The following is a 19,183-nucleotide window of genomic DNA, read 5'->3' as shown; positions in this document are numbered from 1 at the left end:
TTTTTTATTCTGTAAGACAAATTTAATCATTAAGCAATCTCTCGAATTCTTATTCGACGATTTGCAGAGCACAACACGTTATTGTATCCACATCGGCTTCAAGAGGTCTCCGATCTTGGAATTAAAGAAACGAAATTTTGAAAAATAGTTTAGATATTGGCGATCGATACACCAATCTAGAATTACAGTTTACACATCACATCATTTGCACGAACCACATCTGCACCCTTCTAATTCTAAAATTAATAATATAAACCATTGTCACCAAAAGAAATTATTTATTAAGCGACCCAATAACTCCTGCGCGAAAAAGCTATCAGGCAGCAAAATAATAATATTGATTTTCAGGGGCTCCGACCCTCGATATGCCAACATACAATTGGCCATTAGTAAATCATTATTTTCGAAGGTTGTATTGTCGTGGTGAACCTCGTCATCGGGGGTTGGTTTTCCTGATTTCTTTAAAGACAACTTGCTAACAAATAGTTACATAGCTTTCTGAATTTACTGTTCAGCGTTTTTTCAGTGGTATGGTTACGACATGTTCAGTTTTTCCAAAAACAGTCAACCATTTACTTGAAAGTGCTTCATACGCGATCCACTTTTGTTGAATTCGGCTCATTTTGAAACACGCATACAATCGGCAAAAATTCATAAGTTTTGGAAAGATTAATTTTAGTTACTATTAAGTTAGACGTGTTCGCAAATAAAACAAACAAGTAAAGAACGGCTAAGTTCGGGTGCAACGAGCATTTTATACTTTCGCAACTTGCAAGAATCAAAGCCCGGGAAATAATAAAATATGTTGCGAAAGAATTAAATTTAGTTTTATTGCTATATTTTATTTCATGTCAGCTAAAATTATATTAAAAACATCTTCAAAAGAATGATATGTGTGTGATAAATCTGAATCGAAGAGGCTAATTTTAATATATTCAGTTAATGTGTAAAACGTCAACCAGATGATCGAAATTATTTATATTAGGGAAATGAAGTTAAGGCCAATTCCCTCTAGTTCGGCGCTAACTACATAATTTTCAAGAAAACGTGTCCATTTGTAGTTTGATTAAATAATACTTTTTCACCAACTTGAACAGTTTATATACATACATACAAGGTCTGTCGCAAAAGAAACAGGACTGTTAAAAAAACAACAAAAAATTAATATTTTTCAAAAGTTATATTTTTTTATTCAAAGTAGTTTCCTTGTGCTTCGATACAGCGCTTAGCCCGGTCAATTAGCATTTCAAACGAGTGTTTAAGGTCATTTTTCGGAATGCTCTTGAGAATATCGGTCGTCGCCTTTTGGATAGCTGAAATTTCCTGAAACCAGTGTCCTTTCATGGGCAAATGAAGTTTTCCAAATACGTAAAAATCATAGGGTGCCAGATCAGGTGAGTAGGGTGAGTGATTAATGATTAATATGGAGTTTTTTGTCAAAAAATCAGTGACAAGCGTCGACCGATGACACGGCGCATTATCGTGCAACAGGCGCCAGGACCCTACCTCACGATATTGTGGTCGAGCACGACGAATCCCTGACAAAAGACACTTGTATGTACATGTGGAGGGACCAAAATCATTTAATGGGATGTATTGAGGGCAGTGAGAGGGACGGGCTGATTGCATTAATTTGGATATTGCTCAGATATAATTGAAAACGTATTTGTTAGAAAAACGGAAATGGAAGTTGGGGATAGTATCGACCCGATTTTATATATTTTTGTCAATACCACATACTATTAACCTGCCACCTACTTATAAAATGTCCCCTGGGTCTCATTAAGGTACCTCACATACCTTCACCAATCATATGAAGTAAAGTCAACCAGATGTTCCAAAATCTTGATCTTAGTTATATGGGTTCCAGGGCAAGTTTTTACCCGATTTTATTTATTCTAAGCAAAAATTTGCACCGTTATTAGAAAAATATGATCTCTTAATTTTATTAAGATAACTCAAACAATATATGCGGTATAAAGTCATCAGGAAGTTCGAAAATAATCATATTAGGTATATGGGTCTAAGGGAAGTATTGACTCGATTAAATCCGTTTGTAACAGTCAGACGTACAACTATGAGGAAAGGGTTATTTCCAAATTTGAATTATATATATCACACAGTGACCAATATTTGCGGTACAAAGTCAACTAAAGGCACTGAACTACTCTAAAGCATATTTACCAAGATAAAATCTTCTTCTTTATTGGCGTAGGTATCGCTTATGCGATTTTAGCCGAGTTAACAACAGTGCGCCAGTCGTTTCTTCTTTTCGCTACATGAAGCCAGGTCCTTCCAACGGAGTGGCGGTCTTCCTCTTCCTCTGCTTCCCTTGACGGGTACCGCGTCAAATACTTTGAGAGCTGGAGTGTTTTCGTCCATTTGGAGAACATGATCTAGCCAGCGTAGCCGTTGTCTTTTAATTCGCTGAACTATGTCAATGTCGTTGTATACCACATACATCTCATCGTTCTATCGAATGCGATATTCGCCGTGGTCAACGCGCAAAGAGCCGTAAATCTTTCGCAGTCACTTTCTCTCGAAAACTCGCAACGTCGACTCATCAGGTTGTCTTCGTGTATGCCTCTGCACCATATAGCAGAACAGAAATAATGGGTGACTTATAGAGTTTGGTATTTGTTCGTCGAGAGAGAACTTTACTTCTCAATTGTGTACTCAGTCCAAAGTAACACCTGTTGGCAAGAGTTATCCTGCGCTGGGTTTCGAGGCTGACATTGTTGCTGGTGTTTATACTGATTCCAAGATAGATGAAATTATCTACCACTTCAAAGTTATGACTGTCAACAGTGACGTGAGAGCCAAGTCGCGATTGCGACGACTGTTTGTTTGATGACAGGAGATACTTATTTCAGTCTGAAGAAAGCGGAACTAACTGCGCGGGTATTGAGCACGATGATATCAATATCGTCGGCATACACCAGCAACTGTACACTCTTATAAAATATTGTACCTGCTCGATTAAGTTCTGCAGCTCGAATTATTTTCTCTAGCAGCAGATTGAAAAAGTCGCACGATAGGGAGTCGCCTTGTCTGAAACCTCATTTGGTTTCAAACGGTTCGGAGAGGTCCTTCCCGATCCTGACGGAGCTTTTGGCGTTGCTCAACGTCAGTTTCCACAGCAGTATTAGTTTTGGGGATACCAAATTCAGACGTCAGCGCCTTTTCGAGCTGTCGAAGCAGCTTTGAAATCGGCGAAGAGGTGGTGTGTATTGATTCTCCTTTCACGGGTCTTTTCTAAAATTTGGCACATGGTGAATATCTCGTTGTTGATTTGCCAGGTGTATGGCCACACTGATAAGGTCCAATCAGTTTGTTGACTGTGGGCTTTAAGCTTTCACACAATACGCTCGATAGAACCTTATACGTGATGCTCCTCAACATTATTCACGGTAGTTGGCGATTATCGGGTTTCCTTTTTTGTGGTTTGGGCAGAGCACACTTAAATTCCAACCATTGGGCATGCTTTCGTCCGACCATATTTTATAAAGAAGCTGATGCATGCTCCTTAATAGTTCTTCGCCGCCGTGTTTGAATAGTTCGGCCTGTAATCCATCGACCCCGCTGCATTGCTGTTCTTCAGACGGGTAATTGATATTCGAACTTCTTCGTGGTCGTACAATGGACCGTCTACTCTTTCGTCATCGATTAGGGAATCGGGTTCGCCTTCTACTGGCGTTGTATTTTCACTGCCATTCAGCAGGCTGGAGAAGTGTTCCCTCCATAATTTTAGTATGCTCTGGGCATCGGTCACTAGATCACCTTGGGGGATTCTACAAGTGTATGCTCCGGTCTTGAAACTTCCTGTTAGCCGTCGCATCTTTTCGTAGAATTTTCGAGCATTGCCCCTGTCGGCCAGCTTATCAAGCTCTTCATACTCACGCATTTATTTATTTATGTATTTATTTAGTTAAGTCTATGAACATTAATTCTTACAGACTAATGGAGAATTAAATTAAATTACAGTTAAATAGGTATTAACTTAAACTAAGGAGGATGGAGTCATGTGTAGAAGTTCACGCAAGTGAGGAAAGTTCTCTGATGGCCATTCACTTGAGAGTGGCCAGAAACGATTCTTTTGCATATGACTCAAGCAGCTCACGACTTCCGGTCTTTGACCAAGTATCCTCTGGGTAGCCTAAGAACATCCGTTTGAAGGCGAGCTAAAGTGAGAAGGCGAAGCATCCCCTGCATAGGGTTGTGCGCTGGGTTTGGGACCCGCCACGTAAAAAAACACTCCCAATGAAAAGGAACAACAAGCCTCGGATGAGTGACCCCTCTTTTGATGACGACCATGGCAAACGAAATAAGGACTACGAATTGAGGGCATGCACCTGGAATGTCCGGTCCCTTAATTGGGAAGGTGCCGCTGCCCAGCTGGTTGATGTCCTCGTGAAAATAAAGGCTGACATCACCGCCGTCCAAGAAATGCGATGGACGGGACAAGGACAGAGACAAGTAGGTCCTTGTGACATTTACTACAGTGGCCATATAAAGGAGCGTAAGTTTGGTGTTGGATTCGTGGTGGGAGAGATACTCCGTCGCCGAGTACTATCATTCACTGCGGTGAATGAACGTCTAGCCACAATCCGCATCAAAGCGAGGTTCTTCAACATATCGCTGATTTGCGCCCACGCCCCGACGGAAGAGAAGGACGATGTGACCAAAGATGCCTTTTATGAGTGCTTGGAGCGCACTTATGAGAGATGCCCCCGACACGATGTCAAAATCGTGCTTGGCGACTTCAACGCCAGGGTGGGCAAAGAAGGTATCTTTGGCACTACGGTCGGTAAATTCAGCCTCCACGACGAAACATCCCCAAATGGGTTGAGGCTGATCGACTTCGCCGGGGCCCGAAATATGGTTATCTGTAGTACTAGATTCCAGCATAAGAAGATACATCAAGCTACCTGGCTGTCTCCGGATCGAAAAACCACCAACCAGATCGATCATGTTGTGATAGACGGAAGACACGTCTCTAGTGTTTTAGATGTGCGTGCGCTCCGAGGTCCTAACATCGACTCGGACCACTATATTGTTGCAGCCAAAATTCGCACCCGCCCGGTTCGACGTCGGGAAGCTGCAATCACAACAGACAGCCGAACGTTTTTCTACTCGGCTTGCACTCCTGCTCTCTGAGAGCACTCGTCAACAACTCGGTATAAGGGAACTGTGGAACGGCATTTCAAACTCCTTACGTACAGCTGCAACCGAAACCATTGGTTTTCGGAAAGTGCAAAAGAACAGCTGGTACGACGAGGAGTGCCGTGTCGCAGCGGAGAGAAAACAGGCTGCCTACCACGCAACGTTACGATCGACCACAACACGTGCGGGATGGGATAGATACCGAGAGTTAAAGAGGGAAGCGAGACGCATTTGCAGACAGAAAAAGAAAGAGGCCGAAATTCGTGAGTACGAAGAGCTTGATAAGCTGGCCGACAGAGGCAATGCTCGAAAATTCTACGAAAAGATGCAGCGGCTTACAGAAGGTTTCAAGACCGGAGCATGCTCTTGTAGAACCCCCAAAGGTGATCTAGTCACCGATGCCCAGAGCACACTTAAATTATGGAGGGAACACTTTTCCAGCCTGCTGAATGACAGTGAACGCGCAACGCCAGGAGAAGCCGAACACGATTCCCCAATCGATGGCGATGGAGCAGACGTCGCATTACCCGACCATAAAGAAGTTCGAATAGCAATTACCCGCCTGAAGAACAACAAAGCGGCAGGGGCCGATGGATTGCCGGCCGAGCTATTCAAACACGGCGGCGAAGAACTGATAAGGAGCATGCATCAGCTTCTTTGTAAAATATGGTCGGAAATATGGCCCAACGACTGGAATTTAAGTGTGCTATGCCCAATCCATAAAAAAGGAGACCCCACAATCTGCGCCAACTACCGTGGGATTAGCCTCCTCAACATCGCATATAAGGTTCTATCGAGCGTATTGTGTGAAAGATTAAAGCCCACCATCAACGAACTGATTGGACCTTGTCAGTGTGGCTTTAGACCTGGCAAATCAACAAACGACCAGATATTCACCATGTGCCAAATCTTGGAAAAGACCCATGAAAGGAGAATCGACACACACCACCTCTTCGTCTATTTCAAAGCTGCTTTCGACAGCACGAAAAGGAGCTGCCTTTATGCCGCGATGTCTGAATTTGGTATCCCCGCAAAACTGATACGGCTGTGTAAACTGACGTTGAGCGGCACCAAAAGCTCCGTCAGGATCGGGAAGAACCTCTCCGAGCCGTTCGATACCAAACGAGGTTTCAGACAAGGCGACTCCCTATCGTGCGACTTTTTCAATCTGCTGCTGGAGAAAATAGTTCGAGCTGCAGAACTTAATCGAGCAGGTACAATCTTTTATAAGAGTGTACAGCTGCTGGCGTATGCCGATGATATTGATATCATCGGCCTCAACACCCGCGCCGTTAGTTCTGCTTTCTCCAGGCTGGACAAGGAAGCAAAACGAATGGGTCTGGCAGTGAACGAGGGCAAGACGAAATATCTCCTGTCATCAAACAAACACTCGTCGCACTCGCGACTTGGCACTCACGTCACTGTTGACAGTCATAACTTTGAAGTTGTAGATAATTTCGTCTATCTTGGAACCAGCGTAAACACCACCAACAATGTCAGCCTAGAAATCCAACGCAGGATAACTCTTGCCAACAGGTGCTACTTCGGACTGAGTAGGTAATTGAGAAGCAGTCTGTCTCTTGACAGACAAAAACCAAACTCTATAAGTCACTCATAATTCCCGTCCTGCTATATGGTGCAGAGGCTTGGACGATGTCAACAGCGGATGAGTCGAGAAAAATTCTACGAAAGATTTATGGTCCTTTTCGCGTTGGCCACGGCGAATATCGTATTCGATGGAACGATGAGCTGTACGAGATATAGTTCAGCGAATTAAAAGACAGCGGCTACGCTGGCTAGGTCATGTTGTCCGGATGAATGTAAACACTCCAGCTCTGAAAGTATTCAACGCAGTACCCGCCGGGGGAAGCAGAGGAAGAGGAAGACCTCCACTCCGTTGGAAGGACCAAGTGGAGAAGGACCTGGCTTCGCTTGGAATATCCAATTTGCGCCACGTAGCGAAAAGAAGAAACGACTGGCGCGCGGTTGTTAACTCGGCTATAATCGCGTAAGCGGTGTCTACGCCAATTAAGAAGAAGAAGTTAAACTAAAAAGCAGAATTGAGGGTATTAATAAAGGATACCCTAGAGTGAGAAAAATCTTGAAGAACTTTCTCGGAAATCGAATTAAAATCCCGCATAGCACGCTTGAGAGGAGCATATCCAGCAAAATTAGTACTTTCCTTTCTATAATAAAGTATTGAAGTTAATTTTCCCTAGTAAATAGGGACAGTCAATACCTCCATTACCGTCGATTTTCCATCAATTTAAGATGTAAAAGCAATAAGCGAGATGTATACGATGGTATTGGGTCAGCGAACTTTAAGGAGCGGAGAGCAAATTTAAGAAAAAATCTTTTGAACATGCTCGATCCTAATAATTGACGAAACGCAATATGGTCCCCAAATGAACGTACTCCAAAATGGAACAAAACATGTATACAGTAATTTTAACGTATAGGGGTCGGAAAAATTTAAAGCATTTCGACGGACAAAGCCGTGCACAGAGAATGATTTAGAAGTGATGTAGTTGATGTGATTACTGAAAGAAAATCTGTTGTCAAAGATTACCCCAAGGTCTTTGATTTCAGTAACACATTTTAGGACGTAATTAGAAATATTGTAGCTTGAAGATAAGATGCTACGTCCGCTACCATAATATTTATATAGCATTTATCTAGATTCAGAAGAAGCTTCGATTTCATGCACCAATCATAAAAAGTATCAATATCACACTGAAGTTTGAGTACATCTTGTGGGTTTTTGATTATTGCCAAAATTTTTAAGTCATCTGCATATAACAGGAAGTTAGCAAAAGAGAAGCAACAGGAGATGTCATTGACAAACAGCACAAAGTGGACCCAAAACGCTTCCTTGTGGCACTCCCGATGACACAATGAATGAATCAGATGACACTCCATCGACACTGACAACGCATCGTCTATTGTGTAAATATGATTTAATCCACTGCAAAAAGACCGAGTGAAACCCTAAAGATGATAATTTTTTAATTAGAATATTGTGTGAAACTTTATCAAAGGCCTTAGAGAAATCTGTGTAGACACAATCTACCTGAAATCCAGCGGAGAATGCAGACATACAATAATCGCTAAAAACCGCTAAGTTTGAAACAGTGGAGCGTCCCGAGACAAACCCATGCTGATTGACATTAATTATTGATTTTACTGCAAAAAATAATTTATTTTTAACAGAACACTCAAAAATTTTCGAAATAGTAGAAAGTTTAGAAATAGGTCTGTAATTGGAGACTATATCCTTTCTACCACCTTTGAGAATAGGGGTAATGCATGTCAATTTCCAGTCAGAGATAAAATTCCCAGAGGAGAGAGACTTATTAAAGATAAGCATGAGAGGATATACCAAGGCAGTACAATTTTTTATAAGTACAGGCGGAAGCCCATCCAAATCCAATTTGGAAGAAGACTTAATATCACCAATAGCCTTGGCAATATCATCCTGTGAAAGACACGGTGAGCCAAAATTTATGGATGGAAAATTATTAGCCGAAAAAGTGGAATTAGTACCGGGATCATCGGAACATAATTCGATTTGAAAAAATCAGCAAACAAGTTGGAGATTTCGCCAGGAGTGCATGCTGACTTATCACCCCAACGTAGAGTAGAGAGAATGGCCGAACACGCTCTTCTAGATTTTACAAAGTTCCAAAAGAACTTGGGGTTTGATTTAATTGCAGACTCCGTACTAAAAATAAACCTTTTATAGAGAGACTTATCCAATTCATTAAACAGCTTTGTGTAGTGCTGATACTGAACAAAGAAAACATGAGATTTAGTTGAAGAGAATTTTCTGTAGTATTTATTTCTAAGGTTTTTTATCCGTCTGAGGTCCTTAGTGCACCAAGGCAACTTATATGGCTGCATATGTTTGAGCGGGATATTATTATGACAGAATTCCTGAATTGATTTCTTAAAAATCGAGAAACTATTAGCTGTATCCAGTCCCGAAAGTAAATCATCCCATTTAATCTCGGAGAGCAGATTGTTGAGTCGTTCAAAATCACAAAATACAAAATTAAAACCAAGCCCATCAATAGGTTTAACAGGAGCGAAAAGATAAGTATCCACCCCAAACGCTAGCGGAGAGTGATGAATGGTGGCAGGAGTAATTGAAGATAATCCATCAAGAAACCTATATTTTAAGTTATCGCTGAGAAAGACTAAGTCAAGAAAACGATCGAGGTTATTTGAATATGAGTTGACTTGAATCAGATTGAGACTAAGCAAGCTATCAATGAGAAATAACTCCTGAGGAGACGAAAAATTGGAAGGAATAAGAGCAGGACTATAGGAACAAACAGACCAATTTTTGCTTAAATTGAAATCACGCAATACACAAATATTATTCTCTTTCACCTTATTTAGTACCAGCGAGGAAATATTATTTGTGTGCAACTTATACAACTCTAGAGGACTATTAGGAGGGATGTATGAGACTGCAATGAACAGAGCGTCATTGATACAAATACATAGTTGGTCCAGAATGGAATCATCATTATCAAGCATAATAAGACGAGGACGATATTTGCGATGAACTGCTAGGAGAACACCACCCCTCTTAAACAGCCAGTTTTTTCATGATCTCTGTTCTTACGGAAGACGTAATAGAGATTTGAATCAAAATATTTACTATCAAAGTAACTGGAATTCAGCTAAGTCTCAACAATAACGATAATATCGAAATCCGAATGTGAAGAAAAGTTGCGAATAATATTTGATTTACACCTAATACCCAATAGATTTTGGTAGTACACCTTAAGACAGGAGCCAGTTGAAGAAGGTGCAGAAAACGCATGAAAAAAGTCGTGACTCACAGGCACATCCACTAATCTGCAGCGCTGATTTCCCCTCCCTTTGGAAAAAACTTAAAGGGACGCAACTTAATGCCAGAAGGCCACACTGAAGAGGAGAAAACGGCGTTAAAACAAGATGGGGACACACCTAGCTTAAAGTTAATCCTCTTAAGATTATTAATATCAGTATCTTTCTTAATTAACTCATAACATAAGAGATGCTCTCTATCAAAATAAGCATGTTTAACGACAAAAGATATAATATCTTCTTCGGTGACTGAGTTTTTAAAGGCCGAAAAATGAATCCATTTCTTCGGTATGACGACATCGAGATCACAATTGGTTGAAACAGCTGGGGATTTTTTGCTCCTAGTACTCACTTTTAACTTCACATTTCCATTAGCATTAATTGAAGTCAAAGAGTTTAGATTAACAGAGTCATCGACGGCAACTGATTGAGCAGCATTGACAGCGACAGAGGGACGAACTGCTTTCGAATAAGTGTTGCTATTCATAGCAACAGCATCAGCATATGTACTGGCATTATTAATAGCATTGGGAGCAGCTGTATTTGTACCATTATCAGCAGCCGTCAAGAGAGCGGAGCAAGCAGCAGACGGAGCGGCAGAGATTGCTTTCGATGTAGCGGGAGCGAGATAATCCATGCTCACATTATCAGTAGGATCAGAAACAATAACGTTAGATGACGGAGCATTTATACGCACAGTAGACGTAGAAGTGCGAGTGGAGTTAGCAGTAGTTGAAGCTGTAGAGCGTGTTTTCGGTATAGTGGGAGCGAGATAATTCACACTCTCATTATCATCAGAAACAGCAGCGTTAGGCGGAGATGCGATTGAAGAAGCATTTGTATCAACAGCAGTCGTAGCAGATAGAGCATTCGAAGCTGGTGCAGAGAACTTGCCGATATCGGACAATTTCTTTTGCACAATGCAGAACTCTGATTTAAGTTCGTTAATCTTAACGATTAACGAATTTTGATCATCACAGAGTTGTTGTAATAATGTGAGCGCCTTCCATTGTTCACTTTTCAGTGAACTAACTTCCGAAACCCAAGAATTAAGCACCGTACTTCACTTCACTTCACTGTTTGATTGAGCATTGCGCACAGATGGCGACGCAGGCGGCGAGCGAATAGAATTTCTGCGAACTACCGCGCATACTTTACAATAAAAAGCGTTTTTAGACTTCACCAAAAAATCAACATCAGCCTCAGATAAATTCACACACGATATGTGGGAGAATTCATTGCATTTACTGCAGCTGATCTTGGGCTGAGCCCGATCAACTCTATGGCCGCAAACATACGGTATTAATAAAAATTAAACAATAGAACGCGGAGCAGAGAAAAATACGCCCGTTCACAGCGACGACCGATTACTCTCTGCTTTCGACTTCTTTCCTTTTCTGCCTGCAAATGCGTCTCGCTTCCCTCTTCAACTCTCGGTATCTATCCCATCCCGCACGTGTTGTGGTCGATCGTATCGTTGCGAGGTAGGCAGTCTGTTTTCTCTCCGATGTAACACTGCACTCCTCGTTGTACCAGCTATTCTTTTGTATTTTCCGAAAACCAATGGTTTCGGTTGCTGATGTACCGGAGGGCAAGTCGAGTAGAAAATCGTTCGGCTGTTGGTTGTGATTGCAGCTGCTCGACGTCGAACCTTCCTTGTGTTTGTTTTTTGCTGCACAGAGGCGTGTGCGAATCGTGGCCGCAACAAAATAGTGGTCCGAGTCGGTGGACCTCGGAGCGCACGCATATCTAAAAAACTGGAGACGTGTCTTCTGTCTATACACACATGATCGATCTGGTTGGTGGTTTTTCGATCCGGAGACGCTTTCTTGTGCTGGAATCTAGTACCACAGATAACCATATTTCGGGCCCCGGCGAAGTCGATCAGCCTCAACCCATTTGGGGATCATAGAAAACATTTTTGGTCACATCGTCCTTCTCTTTCTTTGGGGCGTGGGCGCAAATCAGCGATATGTTGAAGAACCTCGCTTTGATGCGGATCGTGGCTAGACGTTCATTCACCAAGGTGAGTGATAGTACTCGGCGACGAATCCCACACCAAACTTGCGCTCCTTTATACGGCCACTGTAGTAAATGCCACAAGGACCTACTTGTCTCTGTCCTTGTCCCGTCCATCGTTTCTTGGACGGCGGTGATGTCAGCCTTTGTTTTCACGAGGACATTAACCAGCTGGGCACCGGCACCTTCCCAATTAAGGGACCGGGCATTCCAGGTGCATGCCCTTATTTCGTTATTTCGTTTGCCATGGTCGTCATCAAAAGGGAAGTCACTCATCCGAGTCTTGTTGTTCCTTTTCATTGGTATGATTTTTTTACGTGGCGGGTCCCAAACTCAGCGCACAACCCTATGCAGGGGATGTTTCGCCTTCTCACTTTAGCTCGCCTTCAAACAGATGTTCTTAGGCTACCCAGAGGATACTTGGTCAAAGGCCGGAAGTCGTGAGCTGCTTGAGTCATATGTAAAAGAATCGTTTCTGGCCACTCCCAATGTGGATGACGATCAGAGAACTTTCCTCACTTTCGTGAACTTCTACACATGACTCCATTCTCCGATGCTTCCCCATGCCGAGTCGAATAAGCCACTCATGGTTGTTTCAACACGACACGACCCAAAGCACACGTCGAAACCAGTGGAAAATCCGTTCGTAGCTCAAATATTAATGTCCTAAAGTGGCAAGTTCAATCGCCGAATCTCAATCCTTTTGAGGATCTTTGGAATATAACAAATAGAAGGATAGACAGAGAAGGTGTGAATGGAGATAAAAACAAATTGTTCGAAGCTGAAAAACAAGCCTGGTTAAGCATTACACAAGTAGCTATTAACAATATTATAGCTTTTATGCCAAATAGATGCAGTGAAGTAATAAAAAATTATGGTTATGCTATACAATATTAAATAACAATCAGCATTCCAATATGTTTTGTCGCACTGAATATTGAATATGTTTAATTTTATCGTATAAAATGGCAAGGAAAAATAATAAAATTAATAAATAATTTCTATGATTTTGTATGTCTTCATAAAATAATATTCTTCAAATTTGAGTGATTTGTTTATATACAGTCTGTCAAGTAAGAGCATGGTCGAATTTACCGACAGTAAATGAAAGATTTCGCTCTAATTCCTTCGCGGGCCGATAGAGGGAAGCTTTGTCCTTGATGCATTGTCAACAAAGGTTCAGTTGGCGTTGATCTTTTGAAAGAGAATCACGTTAAACGCCATGAGTGCTAAGTTCGCGTCTCGCTACGAAGCTGTGTTCCTTTGTATCCACCCGAAAAGTCCCAAAATGTCGCAATAAGCGGCTGCTAAATATATGAGAAAGTCGAAGGCATTTATACAGAAGTGGATACAGCGATATATTGTGGCTAAAAATGTCGATGTTTTACTAGAACGTGGTTCGATAGGAAAAGTGAACAAAAAAGATGAAAAAAGGATAGTGAATCTGTTTTCACGGAATCCTGCTTTAACACTGCGGCAAGGACAAGCAAAATTAATGGCAAAAGGTTTAGATATATCCTACGAAACTATCCGAACCCTTCTTCATACTCATGATCTTAAATGGCGCAACACAATGAAGACTGAAAAACTTGTGACAAAGCGACTCGCTTGGGCGCATGAGAATATTGATAGAGATTTTGAAAATGTCATTTTTACTGATGAATGTTCTATATGGGCACGTTCTGTTCTCACGCGAGCCTGGTCAACTTCCACCTATAGGTTTGTTCAGCGGACCGTAAAATATGCAATAAAGGTGCATTATTGGGGCTGCTTCTCAAAGCAGGGATTCGGCACTTTGTACCTCTTTACTGACAACCTAAATGCCGAGAAAATGATAAAAATCTACAAAAAGGCTTTACTGCTATCTGTCAAACGATGGTTCATCAGAAAAAATGTGGATTGGATTCTGCAAGAGGACAACGATCCTAAACACCGCAGCAAACTCTGTACTCAGTGGAAAACTCAATCTGGCATCGTTACATTAAATTGGCAGTCGGCCGATGCAAACCTTATTGAAAGTGTGTGGGCATATATTAAACAGAAGCTTCGTGGAAGACGCACATACACTTTGAAGCAGTTGCCTTACGAAGTTCGTCGGATCTGGAGATCCTTGCCACTAGAATACGACATCAAATTAGTAAAAAGCATGCCTCGGAGATGTCAGGCAATTATCGAAGCTGGTGGTGGCTGGACATATTATTGATCAAATTGCATCATTGTTTGTAATGTGTACAATGTATATATAAATATGAAAGTTTCATAAAATATTTTTTTTTTATAAATTAATACGACCAAACTCTTACTTGACAAGACTGTATAAAATGATAATTGCAAGAATAGGAGATGATAATGTAATTCTTTGATATGAGTCCAATATGTTTTGTCGGACACTGTATTTGTAAATATATTTTTTAGTAAAATAAATATTGATTTTGTAGATATAAGAAAACATTTTGTTTCCTCGCCAACATCACTGAAAATTGAACTGGGTTCCAAAGCTGAATTGCACTGCGAGCCTCCGGGAGGATTTCCAGAGCCAAAAATAACATGGCTCAAAAACAATGCGCCGATTGTAAATACTGATGATCACGGAACAGTTATATCTACTGATGCCACGACAATAACGTTTGACATTGTATCTTTGCAGGTACTTTATATATATACCACTAGTAGATCCGGCATACGCTTTGTGTGATTATGATATAAATTTAATACTATTATCATAAAATGTTCAAAACAGTGAAAATATTTACATATAAATACGGAAACGGTATTGCCGATATAAGGATCCAAGCGATTGTGTTTGAATCTTAATTTAAAAATATGTTTTTTTTTTTTAATTTTGAATTGTTTAATTTTTCTCAAAATTTTTTACTTTACAAAAGTGAAAACATATTTTCAGTAATTAAGGCTTCGACTTGATATTACAGAAATTTGAAAAAAAAAATCAAAATTAATGTGTTTCTTTTTTTTTTTGAAAACTCACTACCCTTAACCTCATAACTTGAATATTACAGATACATATGTATTTGATCTTGAGGTTGGCTGACTAATCCGGATTATTTTTAAATACACAAAAATATATTTCATATTTTATTTGTATATTATTTTAGAGTACATATATAAAATATGTATCATAATATCTTGCTGTTATACAACAAAATTTAAAAAAAAAATTTTACTTATTTTTAATATTTAGGACATGGCGAACTATACATGGCATGCTGAAAATGTGGCCGGGAAAAGAATTTCGGACTCAGCTGTTTTAATAGTCTACGGTAAGCAAATAAAAAATGGCATAAAAAACATGATCCTACAATGATAAAAGAGCTTGAAATGCCGTCCCACAGTTCCCTTTTACCGAGTTGTTGACGAATGCTCTCAGAGAGCATGTGTTTTTTGCTGCACAGAGGCGTGTGCGAATCGTGGCCGCAACAATATAGTGGTCCGAGTCGGTTTTAGGACCTCGGAGCGCACGCATATCTAAAACTCTGAAGACGTGTCTACTGTCTATACACACATGATCGATCTGGTTGGTGGTTTTTCGATCCGGAGACAGCCAGGTGGCTTGATGAATTTTCTTATGCTGGAATCTAGTACTATAGATAACAATATTTCGGGCCCCGGTGAAGTCGCCAAGCAGCTCTCTGAGGTGCGCTCCAAGCGCTCATAGAATGCATCTTTGGTCATATCGTCCTTTTTCTTTTGGCTACACGTTTATCCACCCGGGTGAATGACAGTACTCGGCGACGGAATCTCTTTCCCACCACGAATCTCACATCAAATTTTAACTCCTTTATATGGCCACTTTAGTAAATGCCACAAGGACCTATTCATCTCAGCCCTTTTCCGTCCATCGCAATTCTAGGACAACGGTGATATCAGCCTTCACTCTAACAAGGACATCAACCAGCTTGTCAACTGCAACTTCCCAATTAAGAGACCAGACATTCCATGTGCATACCTTTAAATCGTAGTCCTTAATTGGTTTGCCATGGTGGCCATCAAAAGGGGGTCTCTCATCCGAGGCTTGCTGTTCTTTTTCATTGGATGTTTTTTTTACGTGGCGGGTTCCTAACCCAGTGCACAACCCTGCGGAGGGGATGTTTCGCCTTCTCACTTTAGCTCGCCTTTAAACGGATGTTCTTAGGCTACCCAGAGGATACTTTGTCAAAGACCGGAAGTGGTGAGCTGCTTGAGTCATATGTAAAAGAATCGTTTCTGGCCACTCCCAAGTGAATGGCGATCAGAGAACTTTCCTCACTTGCGTGAACTTCGACACATGACTCCATTCTCCAAGATAAAATAAAGAGGAAAATATCAACATTAAATCATTTTATAAATATCACGAAAAAACCGTGGGGAAAAACATCCGTAACTTACAACTTGCTTCAATCTTATCAGTTGTTCACATTTAAATGTAGAATCAATCATAAGACCAGGCTGAAGCAGTTCCTAGTGTTTAATTCCTTTCCAATCCCACCAAACACTCAGCAAAACCTTTCGAGGCGTCAGTCCTGGCTTTGCGACCATTTGTTGAGCTTCACCACACTTGGACCATGATCTTTTTCGCACATTATTGTCGTATTTGATCCACTTTTCGTCTTTAGAAATGGGTCGATTTCATTTTGTTTCAGCAAACTTCACAAATTTCATTGGTGGCTTGCGTGGCATTCTTCACTTTTTTATACAAAAATTTCAAAATATAGCAAATTTTTCTATTATTTTCGCTCATTTTCAAACAGCTGTCACTTTTTTTAATTTCCCCTATTTAAATTTTTTTGGTTAAATGAAGCTTAAAATCTCACCTTTCTAACACTATATGGTATGACACAATGCGATTGGTAGTACTGGAGATATACGACTGCAACGACATCTATTGGCAAAATACGAAAAGACTTTTTCGACCCAATATTTTACTTCATTTTTTTCATATATATCTTATGATACATACCACATTTTCAGTAGATGTGAAACACAACAATAGCTTAGAGATCGGTGGTTATTTTGTGACCGACAAATGACGTACAACAAAAGGAATGAATTTTTTATCTCGACATTCTCGTTTCTATCAAGCAGCTGCCAAGTTAGAAAGGTGAAAGTTCAGGTGCTGCCGAATATTAGTTAGATTTGTTATGTTTGAGTTATGAACCGCAACCTGTGGCTGCCTAATTGGATTAACTTTAGATCTTCACATAATTTATGCTTAATTTACTAAGATTAAAATCCTCGTTATTATTACACCTATTATTGTAATTTGCGGAGTTTTGGTTGGTCGGTAAGGAAGATGTTATATATATTAACTAAGCGAGAATATTTCACTTAACAGTATGTGCTTCGATATTAAACATGAATTCATTGCCTTACAGCCCTCATTATTGAAAGGTTTCTGAATTTTGTGAGGTTTTCTTTATGCTAACGTAAATACAAAAGCTTAAATGATCACAATTTCCTCGCAAATTTGTGATGTCTGAAAGCAATCCTCACAATGCAAAATTGGTTGTACATATATGTATGTATGTTTTCCTAATTTAAATATTTCTAAAAAAACTTGCAATTATTTTATTGAAAAAGAATGAGTTCCTCCATTTTCCCAAAGGCGTTATCTATTATAAATATATATGTATAAGCATTTTTCTATTACGATAAATATATATGTATGTAACAACGTAATATTGGAACAAAGACCAGAGTACATTTTTTTCCTTCTGTATATGTATGTATTTAATACATGTACGAATAAAAAGATATTCATCTATAAATAATTCAGTTATTTTATTATATTCTAGAGGACCCGTAAGTTAATGAGATTTAGCATTTTTGCGAAGCAACTTGTTAGTTTACAAAAAAAATGGATCATACAGTATTTCGTGTGTTAATATAGTACCTATTGCTTTTTGGGGGAAAGTACTGTTAAATTAGGCTCTGCATCAGGGAAGTCGGCCATTGAAAAGAATTTGTTACGTTGGAAAGAGGTGAAATGAGAACCGAGGACAATGAAGGCAGTGCCCTAAAGAGGTGAAAAATCTCTGCAAAGTGGGTCCTCCGCAAGCTTATAATCCAACAAAAACAACGAATAGCTTAATTCAGAGCAGTTTGATTCTATTTGAGTTATCTTTAATCGTAATAAAACCGATTTTACGGTCGCTCCCGCCTCCCCGGCCTCCCTGTACTGCCGTAAACACTACGTCTCGCAATTTTTTAATTTGTAATATCTTCGAAAATATTCATTTAAATCATATGCTGTAAAATGCCATATTGAATAAGCAATGCATTTAAGATATTTAATTGGATAATGATTAATGCTGTAATGCTTCGAAAATTAGCCATTATTTGTCTTAAAACGTAAATGAAAAAAAATGTTATTGTGGGATACCCATAAGAAATAGACATATACCATCCCGGAGTTTCTGTAGACCTTTTCAATGTGTACAATCAGGAGTGGATCTACGGGGAGGAGGGGGGTTGTTTGTTACTACGGAGAGTACTATGTTATACTATGTATTGATATGTAAATATTTAATAATGGTACTCATAAACACTTTGAAATTTGGATGCTGTGCGTGTATGCTCTCTTAAGACATTCAATGTTTTTGCTAACTCCGACCACAAAATGTTGCAGCTGCTCCCGAGTTGTTATTTCACATTTTGAAATCTTAATAAAAATATATTTCACAACGAACGAATAAAGATTTTCGAACTTCCATGTGACTTAATGCTGGATATATCAGCCAATATTTGAGTTATGAAAAAAATGAAAATTACAGAACATGTTTTACTAATAACAGTATGTTTTTCTGCCTAAAATAGATACAATTGGACGAAAACTTTACCTACCCCATATAACTATTACAGTGATTTTCGAACATCTTGCTGACTTTGCTCCATATGATTGGTAATAATATGTGAGGTACCTTAATGAAACCCATCGAAAATTTGTTAGTATGTGGCATAATAAAAGTTAATAGATAAAAACACCTTACAGTATTTCCATAGAGTATAAAATGTTCGGTCACACCCGAACTTAGCCATTTCTTACTGGATATTTTTACGTTTTATGTTATATATTTAAGAGAACAAATTTAAAAATACATTCTATATCTAAAAAAAATTGTTTAATTTTGTCACATTATTCTAGGTAATT

General features: G+C 39.8%; 1 protein-coding gene across 2 annotated transcripts in view; it reads right to left on the bottom strand.

Annotated features, from left to right (window-relative positions):
* Nucleotides 1-19,183, bottom strand: part of LOC125777122 (uncharacterized) — a 358,233-nt gene that overhangs the window by 22,879 nt on the left and 316,171 nt on the right. The gene's annotated exons all lie outside the window — the stretch shown is intronic.

The sequence above is a fragment of the Bactrocera dorsalis genome, chromosome 3 (genome assembly GCF_023373825.1).
Source record: "Bactrocera dorsalis isolate Fly_Bdor chromosome 3, ASM2337382v1, whole genome shotgun sequence".
Classification (NCBI taxonomy): Eukaryota; Metazoa; Arthropoda; class Insecta; order Diptera; family Tephritidae; genus Bactrocera; species Bactrocera dorsalis.
Note: the sequence above shows the minus strand (reverse complement) of the source record. Positions and strands in the feature narration are given on the sequence as shown.